A 12083-nucleotide genomic window follows, 5' to 3' on the forward strand; every position below is an offset into this window, starting at 1 on the left:
ACACACGTGCATAATATACAATAATAATATTATATATTAATTAGGACTATAATACATAGTCCTAATATAATAATTAGGACAGATATAGTTTAGTTTCCTGACCAGTTTCCAGAATTTTGTATCAAGCTCTTATTCCTCTCCAAAAAAAGGACTTTAAAAAAGATTTTAAAAAACAAAATATGGGAGTGTTTTTTCCTTCTTGATTTTAATTTTAAGACTAAATGATGTCTTGCCTCAACTAACAATTTACAGAAATACAGAGAACTTGGAAACGTATTAAGTGCTATGGAATTAAAAGCAGCCAAACCCAGACAAAGTAGAAATTCTACAGGGTAAATGACCCAGTTTCTTCAAAAACCACATTATAAAAGAGAGAGAGAAAGACAGCATAATAAGGGGGAACCGACGGACACAGTCACTTGCAATGGGTAGACCTTATTTGGATTCTAATTCAGACAAGCAAATTACAAAAAAAAGAAAAATACTGAGACAACTGAAAATTTGAACACTAAATGCTTATTGTTATTAAACAATTACTGCTAATATTTAGATACAATTTAAAAAAACAGGAAAATTGTTGAGAATGAATTAGATCTGGGTAAATAAAAACTTTGGGGGCCAACATAAAGGAGAAAGGCGTGGTAGAAAAGATTGTAATGAAAATCTTTCCAGAAATCCCCAGGGTTAATATCTAAATATAGCCTCTCTTTTTAAATTTATGATCAAGTATGAAAGTCATATAATACAAAGATAAATAAAATGTGTTGGCACCAAGAATTGAAAGAAAATTTAATTGGCAATATTTTAATAAACCTTCCTCCCCATGAAGATGGAAGATATTTGTTCAAATGCTAACAGCACTGCTGAAACAGTCCAAGTCTGTTTGCCAACATGAAATATGGTAGGAAATGATCCTTTTCTGGCAGACGTTTCATTCATGATCAGGATGAATGGAGCATGTCTGAACTTGCAAAATCATCTATTTTCTGATACAGTTGCAAAACAAACAAAAAATGAACATTTGCTATAAAACTCAGACCTATACACTGGAAAATGATACAAATACACACGTCTTAGCTGTAAAGACAATTTTTCAAAAGTAATTTTTATTATCAAATACACTGTTATTATCAGAACAAAGACTATGCATAAGCAATGCCCTCCTGTATGTTAATTTTAGGATATAAAGTTAAACCCTTATTCTTTTTTTGTGTAGATCAAGGTTTCTCAGCCTTGGCACTACTGACACGTGGGGCTGTCCTGTGCATGGTAGGATGTTCAGCAGCATCTGCAGCCTGTACCTTTCTAGATACCAGTGGCAACACCCTCATCAGTTGAAGTGAAAGTTACTCAGTTGTGTCTGACCCTTTGTGACCCCATGGACTGTATGTATAGTCCATGGAATTTTCCAGGCCAGAATACTGGAGTGGGTAGCCTTTCCCTTCTCCAGGAGATCTTCCCAACCCAGGGATCGAACCCAGGTCTCCCACACTGCAGGCGGATTCTTTACCAGCTGAGCCACCAGGTGGACAACCCCAAATGTCTCCAAAATTGGTCAAGTGTCCCCTGGGGGCAAAATCAGCCCCAGTTGAGCATGATGAGTATAGATCAATTCACATCTTAATATCCAAGAGAAATTAATATCCATAAACACTGAAATATGTTTGGACCTGCAGGTTTGCAGAAACCAGTGCTATCTGTGTCATGAATATGCCAATACATACCTAAGTTTGTTGTCAAGCATTCTTTCTGACCAGATTCTTGGACATACTTAATTTGAGGATTATTTCAGCCTCTAGCAGTACCAGTCAGTAGAAATCAAAAGTCCCTCAAGTATGTGGATTTTTCTTTGCCAAATATTCCAATCATTTACAGAGAAACATGTGACATCAGAACAAGGACAGAGTACCTCATATGCATTTTAGAAAAAAATCGCTTTGTCTGGTTTTCTAATACCCAATCCCACTGCCCAAGAAGATAACTGGAAATTCTCCATTTTCCTTTATTTTTTTCTTCTTTAAAAATATTTCACCAGGATTCATCATTTAAAGTTAAAGCACTTATTTCTACTTTTCCAATGAAACAATATTTTACATTGGAAATTTTTCATTATAATTGTTTCATAGAAAAATACAGAAGACATATCTGTGAAGGTTCTTTTTTTTCTTTAGCCTTACTTCCAAATGTAGAAATTACTTTTACATTATCTCCTCTTTCATTTCTATTATTTGCCTACTCATGATAACATTTTTGCATCCTGATTATAAAAGCATACACATATTTGGATTATGAATACATGCTTGTGTATTATGTCACTCTTTAAACTTTAACCATATTTTTTTTTTATTTTATTATTTTTTTTCCAACTACAATTTTATTTTATTTTTAAACATTACAAAATTGTATTAGTTTTGCCAAATATCAAAATGAATCCGCCACAGGTATACATGTGTTCCCCATCCTGAACCCTCCTCCCTCCCCATACCATCCCTCTGGGTCATCCCAGTGCACTAGCCCCAAGCATCCAGTATCATGCGTTGAACCTGGACTGGCAACTCGTTTCATACATGATATTTTACATGTTTCAATGCCATTCTCCCAAATCTTCCCACCCTCTCCCTCTCCCACAGAGTCCATAAGACTGTTCTATACATCAGTGTCTCTTTTGCTGACTCATACACAGGGTTATTGTTACCATCTTTCTAAATTCCATATATATGCATTAGTATACTGTATTGGTGTTTTTCTTTCTGGCTTACTTCACTCTGTATAATAGGCTCCAGTTTCATCCACCTCATTAGAACTGATTTAAATGTATTCTTTTTAATGGCTGAGTAATACTCCATTGTGTATATGTACCATAGCTTTCTTATCCATTCATCTGCTGATGGACATCTAGGTTGCTTCCATGTCCTGGCTATTATAAACAGTGCTGCGATGAACATTGGGGTACACGTGTCTCTTTCCCTTCTGGTTTCCTCATTGTGTATCTTTACTGAATATTTAAATAGAATAATTTTTGAAAAATAAGTACATGTTTACTGAGTGATTTCCTGATGCTATATTTTTCTCCTTGTTTGTCTCTTTCTGATAAAAGCTACACTCTTTCTATGACTCTATATTTCACAATTTCAAATATATGTGTTGAGAAATAGCCTTCAGATTTAAAAAAACACTGGATAAAAAGTATAATATTGAATAGTAGATATAAAACAGTACACTGAAATCTAAGTACTGCTCTTTAATTTACACTTACTTTCATAATTACTGATGGTTAATCTTCTAAAGCAAGTTAAACATCCTAATTACATATTAGTTATACATGTCAAAAACCTAATTTATTAATTTTTCTGATATTGAGAAAGCATGAATTTTGATATCTGAAAAAATTTTAGTTACATGATAGTCAATCAAAAATCAAGTGTGCTGCAAGATGAAATAAAATTACCCCAAATCTTTGACATCTCTGGCCCCTCTTTTGCTTTGATCATACACAGAACATGGAAGGCTTCTCTTCCCACATGAAAGGCATGGGAAAAGAGAACTACTATTAATTATAATTAAATTTAAGTTTGTAAGAGGAAAGAACATTTTAGTCTCTCTCTTCTTGCTTTACCCTAGTTTGTCCTCAAGGTCAGCACGCATCATGCTCAAAGCCATCACCACCTGTAGCTTCCTGCACACAGAAGTGATGTGTGGTGCCTGCATCCTTGGGCTCTTTCAATGTTTACCACAGTTGAGGTCACCACATTTCAGCCTCTGATGCTGTACCCTCTTTCCAGCCCCTACACAGGCCAGCACAGCATTTGCAGATGGGATGGCAACATGAGGTCATTAAAGGAACCCACAAAAAACCCACCCTATGCATTCATAAGGCAAAAGTCAGCACATACAATGACACTGAATGAATGAGTCATAAACACACAAAATCAAAATACCACAAGGGCAAGTTCAAAAAGATGGACTCCCCAGAGTTTGATTAAAACTGTATTTACAGACTTTTTTTTACCAGTCTCTCTCTCTTCCCCAGCAGTGTCCAAAGCCTTCACAAGTCATTAGCATGTTTTCTTTTTTCCCAACTTCGCAATTCATAACACTGCTGCCCCATCACTTTGGCTGGTTTTCTAACACCCAATCCCACTGCTGCTAAAGTGCTAAATATACATATATATAATTGCATTTTAAATGGAAGTTAATTCATTTTAATTTTGCTTTTGATATGTCTTAACACCCCTGGAGATGGCTGGCAATGTTCCAGGAGGCTGCAAAGCAAAGACGCCAGAAAGTGCAGTAGGAGGAAATCCAAGAGTACTGCTCAGTACAGTGGCCTCTCCGTGGACTTTCTGCCACTCTGTTCAAGTCAGAGCAAACACTCAAGGACCTGATGCATAACTTGTCTTCAATACTGCCTCAGTTCCTGCCTTTAGGATTGATTCTGCCTCATTTTGTAATTAACCTGTACTTTGGAGGTTCTAATGAAAGATTTATATTGTAAAATGTCAACAGAGCAATCTCTCCTTAGCACAGCACTCACAAGCTGTCACTCTTACCACACACACACACACACACTCATATTCGGCCCTAGTGTTAAAAGGCAGCCAGCCCTCTGCCTAGCTTAACCAGGCGGTCTACCAACCCATCCTCACTCATGCTGTTCTTTTGCTGAACCCTGTGGGGCCATTCACAAACTGACAGAAGGGAAGCAAATCATCTGCAGCAGCTGGCTAAGAAATCAATTTCCCAGTGGATTACAGAGAATGAAAAGGCAGAAGACATCCCCCTGGAAGAGGCCACTTCATTCAACAAATATTTGGACAGTCACTACGTGCAAAGACTGTTGGAAGCCTTTGGAAATAAAAAACAAAGCACAAGTCCTGCCTTCGAGAAGTTTCCCTGCCATGGCCCATGGTTGTCTGCCTCCATTTCCAAATCTACCTTTGATCCCCTCTCTGCCCTGTCCAGCTCCAGTCGATGATGGCCTCCCAAGAGGGCTTAAGTGAGACCACCTCGCTTACAACTGCTAACTTCACTAACAGCACCTGAACTTCCCCGGTGGCAGCTTCACCGTTCACTCTGACTCATTGCCCTGAGTTTTGAACCTCTGAGTACTGAACCACTGTAAGTTTAATTAGTAGTTTTTGAAAGAATGAAAGAAAATAATCTCATGGTTGGGCATGATTAGGACTAGGGTTATAAAAATGAAGATCAAATCAAAGAGTTCCAGGAAGTTCTCGAGTCATGCTTAGCTCCCCAAATATGCAGGGTTGTCAGATAAAATACAGGACATCCAGTTTCCATTTGAATTTCAGATAAACAGTGAAATTTAGTAAATATGTCCCAAATACTTCATGACACATACTCCCACTAAAAAAAATCATTTTTTTTTTTGAAATTTAAATTTAACCGGGCATTTTTTCTTCTTTTTTGTTAAGTCTGGCAACTCCACATATATACCATTTTGAGATTCCTTTGAGTTAAGGTATCTCACTTTTGAATTAAAATAGTCAGTTCTCAATTATTTTAGTCCTTTAGCAATTATTTTAAATAGTCCTTACCCAGCATTAATGGTCACAGAAAACTGGATTTGTGAATAGAGAACAAGAATGCAGAGTGGGAGAAGCTGAGAGTTTGAGGCATTTGTATTATTAGTATTGGGTAAGGCTACACAGAATTTAGGATTACAAAACACAGCTGGAAAGTAAAAATGGGCCACAAGAAGAGACCAGTAAACAATGGGGGATTCTGATGGGGTTCCTGGTGGTAACTGTGGTCCTGTTGAATATCACCTCTGCATACATGTAGACTCCTGTTGCATGAGTTATTGTATTACTTCTTTCTGAAGGAAACCTCTACTTAACCTCATACTGTATTTGAAAAGCCTGTACACTTATCCTTCCTACTATACCATTAGCTTCCTAAAAGCAAGGAATCTCTTATCTATTCTTACATCCCAGAGACTTCTCTGGTGGTCCAGTGGCTGAGACTCCATGCTGCCAACAAAGGGGGCCTGGGTTCGATCCCTGGTCAGAGAACTAGATCCCAACAGGCCGTAACTAAAGATCCCACATTCCGCAATCAAATATACTATTAAAAATATTATTATTCTTGTGACCCAGAGTTCCTGATTCTTATCTCATTCAGCTCATTCCTGATTACATGGTGAGAAAACATAAATATTTGCTCCTTCTTTTGGTTGACTGAGTTGGTATGTCCAAATTTAATTGAAAGGCTGTACAACTCAGCGTAATCTAGTTAACACATCACCCCAACAGTGTTCCCGCTCTGCCCCAATCCCACCTGACACTGGTGTTCCCCAATCTAACCTCTCTAGGCAAGACCAGTATGTTCCACTGGCTACTAAAGAAAGCATCAGGGAAGAGAAGAAACAGAAAGAAGACAAAACATGGAAGACCTTTTATTCCCATGTGACCTTTTCCAATGGGTTCCCTTCCTTCACTTTTGTCTCTTCTTCTTTGTCTTAGGCCAGGATCCTATGGGCAGCCATGCATCTGTTTGTTGAGTCAGTTCTGGCTTATGTCTACTGTCCCAGAATATTTATTAATAGCTCCCTCTTCACTCTCAGAAGTGCCCTGGTTTGAATGCTCATCACACTCACAGAACATTCAAGAATCATTTTAAATAGGGAGGTGGCCTGGAAATACCCAACACAGCAGACAAACATTTGTCCTCAGAATGGCCATGATAAAAGCATTTACCCCATTATCATCAGTGCTTCTCTTCTGCTCAGCTCAAGAAATAGAAATTACAATAACAGACTCATACAGTAGAAAATACTCAGGCTTTCAATCTCATTTGTTGGTTCCCAATTATGCTGAAAAGATGGGCTGCACATAAAGAATCTCCTAAGCTCCAAGAGGTCTTAAAATTGCAGCGAATCACAGTAGTCTCTCCTAGTGAGGAGTACGTTACCTTGCTAATCTGAGTAGAGCCAAGAAACCTTTGTTTTAAAAATTTAAACCTTTGTTTTAAAATTTTTACCCAAGCGAGTTTTCTGTGCCACTTTGTTAGCTATCTGGCAACTACTGACCTGATCTAATCAACTGAACTACCATTGTTAATGGAACAGATGTTTTTTTAAGTTAATTCATATATTTCTCAGCTTTTTATCAATTGAATAGAAATAAATGTATTACCAAAGAAATAACCCTGTGTAGCAAATATTACAATATATTGTTACTATATATTTTTAATTTAAGACCAAACAGAAACAATAATTCAAATCAAGAAAGTCAATTAAAAAAAAAACATTTCTTTGATTATTATTATGTTAAATAAATACTATATGTACAGTGTGTAAAGTTCGCACTACATAATCATTTTTTAAAGTTTAATTTTCATCAAAATTAATATTTTGGTGACATTATCAATAGAGATTAGATTTTTATCTCTATTCTATTTTTGGTTCATTTATGACTACATTTTTTTAAAAAGCTTGAATATATTCTTACCCACGCCCCTAAACATACAGAACTTAGAAGGGACTAGATATTTAGAAGAAGTTGAGCCACATGAGGGCCTTGTGTGTAAACCTGAGCCTGGCAGGCTGTTCACCAATGCTTCGGTGGAGCAGAGGAAAAAAGGATCTACCAAGCTAAGAGGAAACACACCACTGGAGGAACAGCCACGCCGTGTGTTAACTGCTTTACAAGCACTACATCATTTAATTCTTTACAGTGAGGAGGCTGACACTACATTAATCAACTTGCTCCAAGTTTGACATCCAAAGGAAACACTCAGGTCGAGATTCAAGCTGACATCAGAGCCTGAAAATACCTACTATATTCTCTATGTACACAATATTTGAATTAGAAATATTTTCTAACTGTGCTTTGTATTTAGGCCTAGAAACAAACAAACACAGAGGAAAGGTGAAAGGGTCAAGAAAATTTGTTCATTCAGTAGTTCTATGTGGACCAGAAATCACTAGAAATTACAGTTAAATGGTGGGCTGCAAATAGGAAAGAAAATCAACTGCTTCAAGTCCTGAGTTCATCCATTCACTACGTAGGACTGTCCCTGAGGCAGACCAACCCTTTTGAAAACATGACCTCCTACCAGCTAATCTCACCATACTTGTGAGTCCTCATTATTAAGACTTTGGGGTCCCCCGGATCTTGATTCGCAAAGGTTCAGCTTGCTGTGTGCAATACCATGGGTGGGTGGGAGGATAGTTAGATGGGATTTCCAAGACATGGTGATGTGGTTCAAAAACAAAATGGAAGATTCTGTGACGACATTGATATGCCTCCTGCTTATGTGCCCAAAGACAGTCTGATTAACCTTGGTCTCAGTTTGCCTGTGTTCAGCGCCTTATACACCATGGCCATGACAGCTGGCACAGTCATTTCAAAAATCAGGAGGATAACAGCAGTGCCAAAAGTTTACTAACAGCCAAATCTGTTGGAAAGGATCACTTCCCTGTGGCCCACTTCTCAAGTGATAACAATGTGACTATGAGAGGAAAACAGCTGGTCCAATTCATCTGCAGACATAATTTAATCCTACAGAACTGCAGTGGTTCAAGAGGGAAAAAAAGGACTTGGATGATAAATTTTCAGTGGAAGGCAAAAGACACATTTAAGGGGAATCAAGAGAATTGAATTCGGCAGAAAGGTCTAGAAAAATAAGGACTGAAGAATGTTATTGAATTTTGCGGAATGGTGTCCTTTTAACAGTCAAGAGAGTTGTTACAGTAAAATAGCAGGATGCAGAGTAAATGCTAAGAATTAAGGATGGAGTGAAAGAGGAGAGAAATGCAAGCAGCTGGCAGAGACAACAAGCTCTAGGATTTCTGGTAAAGAACGGAAAGAGAACAAGGGAGGAGCAGAACAGAACCAAGACCTTCTCAGGATGATGAGATCAATGTTGGGTTGAAGCCTGGGAGAAAGGTCAACAGAGAGGGAGAGAGGAAAGATGAAGCTGAGGAACAGGGCAATGGAGAGGAAGATTAAACCATTCAGTTAAAAATGAAGGAGACTTGTCTGGTGATCCAGTGGTTAAGACACTGTGCTTCCACTGCAGGGGGCACGGGTTTGAGTCCTGATGGGGGAACCAAGATCCTGTATGCTGGGCAGAATAGCCAAAAAAAAAAAAAAGTGGTGGTGGGGTACAAAAGAAATGTGGAGGGAAAGGGTGGATCAGGCAAGATCCACACGGAGCTCAACCAAGGGGTTCCAGGGGAAGGATTTTAAATGTGAAGGGAAGGAATGAAGGGCAAGAAATGAACACATCAAGGGCATATATTATATTCCAGGAACTTATATGCAGAGTACATCATGAGAAACGCTGGACTGGAAGAAACAAGCTGGAATCAAGATTGCTGGGAGAAATCTCAATAACCTCAGATATGCAGATGACACCACCCTTATGGCAGAAAGTGAAGAAGAACTCAAAAGCCTCTTGATGAAGGTGAAAGTGGAGAGTGAAAAAGTTGGCTTAAAGCTCAACATTCAGAAAATGAAGATCATGGCATCTGGTCCCATCACTTCATGGGAAATAGATGGGGAAACAGTGGAAACAGTATCAGACTTTATTTTTCTGGGCTCCAAAATCACTACAGATGGTGACTGCAGCCATGAAATTAAAAGACGCTTACTCCTTGGAAGGAAAGTTATGACCAACCTAGATAGCATATTCAAAAGCAGAAACATTACTTTGCCAACAAAGGTCCGTCTAGTCAAGGCTATGGTTTTTCCTGTGGTCATGTATGGATGTGAGAGTTGGACTGTGAAGAAGGCTGAGCACCGAAGAATTGATGCTTTTGAACTGTGGTGTTGGAGAAGACTCTTGAGAGTCCCTTGGACTGCAAGGAGATCCAACCAGTCCATTCTGAAGGAGATCAGCCCTGGGATTTCTTTGGAAGGAATGATGCTAAAGCTGAAACTCCAGTACTTTGGCCAACTCATGCGAAGAGTTGACTCATTGGAAAAGACTCTGATGCTGGGAGGGATTGGGGGCAAGAGGAGAAGGGGACGACAGAGGATGAGATGGCTGGATGGCATCACTGACTCGATGGACGTGAGTTTGAGTGAACTCCGGGAGTTGGTGATGGACAGGGAGGCCTCGCATGCTGCATTCATGGGGTCGCAAAGAGTCGGACACGACTGAGCGACTGATCTGATCTGATACTGAATCCTTCACAGTTGGCATTTTATTCAATACTCCTCACATGCTGTGCCATAAGTATGTATTTCTTTAGAAAAGAGGAACCTGAGACTCATAGATATCAAGCAAAATTTGGTGGGCCCAGGGTTAAAACACAAACCTCCTTCTCTCCCTAACTTGAATGCATGATAAAACAGAAAAAGGAAAAGAGGTGTTACTGTGGGAAAACATCTTGTCCACATGACAATTTTAGCCATTGTGAAATTAATCACAATATCCAATGTGATTGTTTATGTGATAATTCCTGCCAGGATAACTCCTCCAATTCCACCAACTTGGTCTTATCTTACTTCTTGTTGTTTAAGAGATAACTATAAAAGGAGCAGATGCCGTGTTTTTAAAATTTGATGCATGATTTGTGCAAAGAAGAGATAAAAAACTAATTTATCTTCCATTTAACATAATGAAAAACACTCAATAAAACTTCCAGTTGATTCAGTCTTCTAAAGATGAAAACCAAGACTATTCTCCAGTTCTTAGCTGCATTCTTCATATTTCACCTGGCAACAAAGACAAAATAATAAAAACCACACAGGGGCCCAAGAAAAGACATTCTTGTCCAATGGTCATCAACCTTGTGTTTCACACCATCAAGGAATTCACAAATGGCTGTCTGTAAGCCAGTTTTAATATTCCAAAAATCTGCTGAAAAATGGGAATCTGCTGCCAATAAGGCTGCCTTTCACCAGAATCATATCAGCTCAACGTGGTAAATGTAGTGCTTATTAAAACCTTGGATTATTAAGTCAGTGTTGGAAATTGTGACCATGTATGGTGGGCTGCAGTCCATGGGGTCGCTAGGAGTTGGACACAACTGAACGACTTCACTTTCACTTTTCACTTTCATGCATTGGAGAAGGAAATGGCAACCCACTCCAGTGTTCTTGCCTGGAGAATCCCAGGGACGGGGGAGCCTGGTGGACTGCCGTCTCTGGGGTCGCACAGAGTTGGACACGACTGAAGCGACTTAGCAGCAGCAGCATGGTGGGCTAGATCTTCCTACTAGATTAATATAGTGCAGTGCCAGAGTTGAAGGATTTCGAGTTTGTAACTGACCTTAGATAGAAGTAGCAATTGAAACAACAGGTATCACTGATACCTAATAAACTCCTAAAGAATCTGAAGGTTTTCTTTACCTTTTATTAGGATTTCAATTGTGATGGTGATGACATAACATTACCATAAAACATTCTCTGCACTGAAAAACCCTCGTGAGACCTTCATGAAGTTAAACAAATACAGGATTCTGTGATCAGGTGAGCTTAGCAAAGCTTGGTTTAAACAAATTTCAAGAGCATCCTAAAGAGCAGGGCAACTGAGTCTTTTAATATCTTATCATGAACTATACATCCCCAAGAGGGAGGAATACAGATATTCAGCATTTTCAAAATGTATTTGACCAAAGATTTTCTCTTTTGCATGGTATCTGAAGGGGCAGCCTGGGGTTCTTCCAAATATACTTTGGGAGCACTAAACTGGACAATTGATAACTGTATGTCACTGATAAAACCTGGATCAGAAACAGAAAATGAGTAGGCATGGGTAAATCAATTTGACTGTATCTCACCACTTCATTATTACCATTTACATTTTCTTAACAAATTTCCAGTTCTACACAAACATCCCTACACGCTAGTCTGCCAGGCTCCTCTGTCCATGGGATTCCCCAGGCAAAAATTCTGGAGTGGATTGCCATTTTCTGCTGCAGGGGATCTTCCCAACCCAGGGATTGAATCTGAGTCTCTTACGTTTCCTGAATTGGCAGGGGATTCTTTATCACTAGCGCCACCTGGGAAGCCCACACTATAGGAAAAGGACTATAAATCAGGAGGCGCAGAAGCCATTCTCAATTTAACACATGGTCTGTTGGGTCTGGCTCTTCCCAACCATTGGGAAGC

Source organism: Bos taurus, chromosome X (genome assembly GCF_002263795.3).
Source record: "Bos taurus isolate L1 Dominette 01449 registration number 42190680 breed Hereford chromosome X, ARS-UCD2.0, whole genome shotgun sequence".
NCBI lineage: Eukaryota > Metazoa > Chordata > Mammalia > Artiodactyla > Bovidae > Bos > Bos taurus.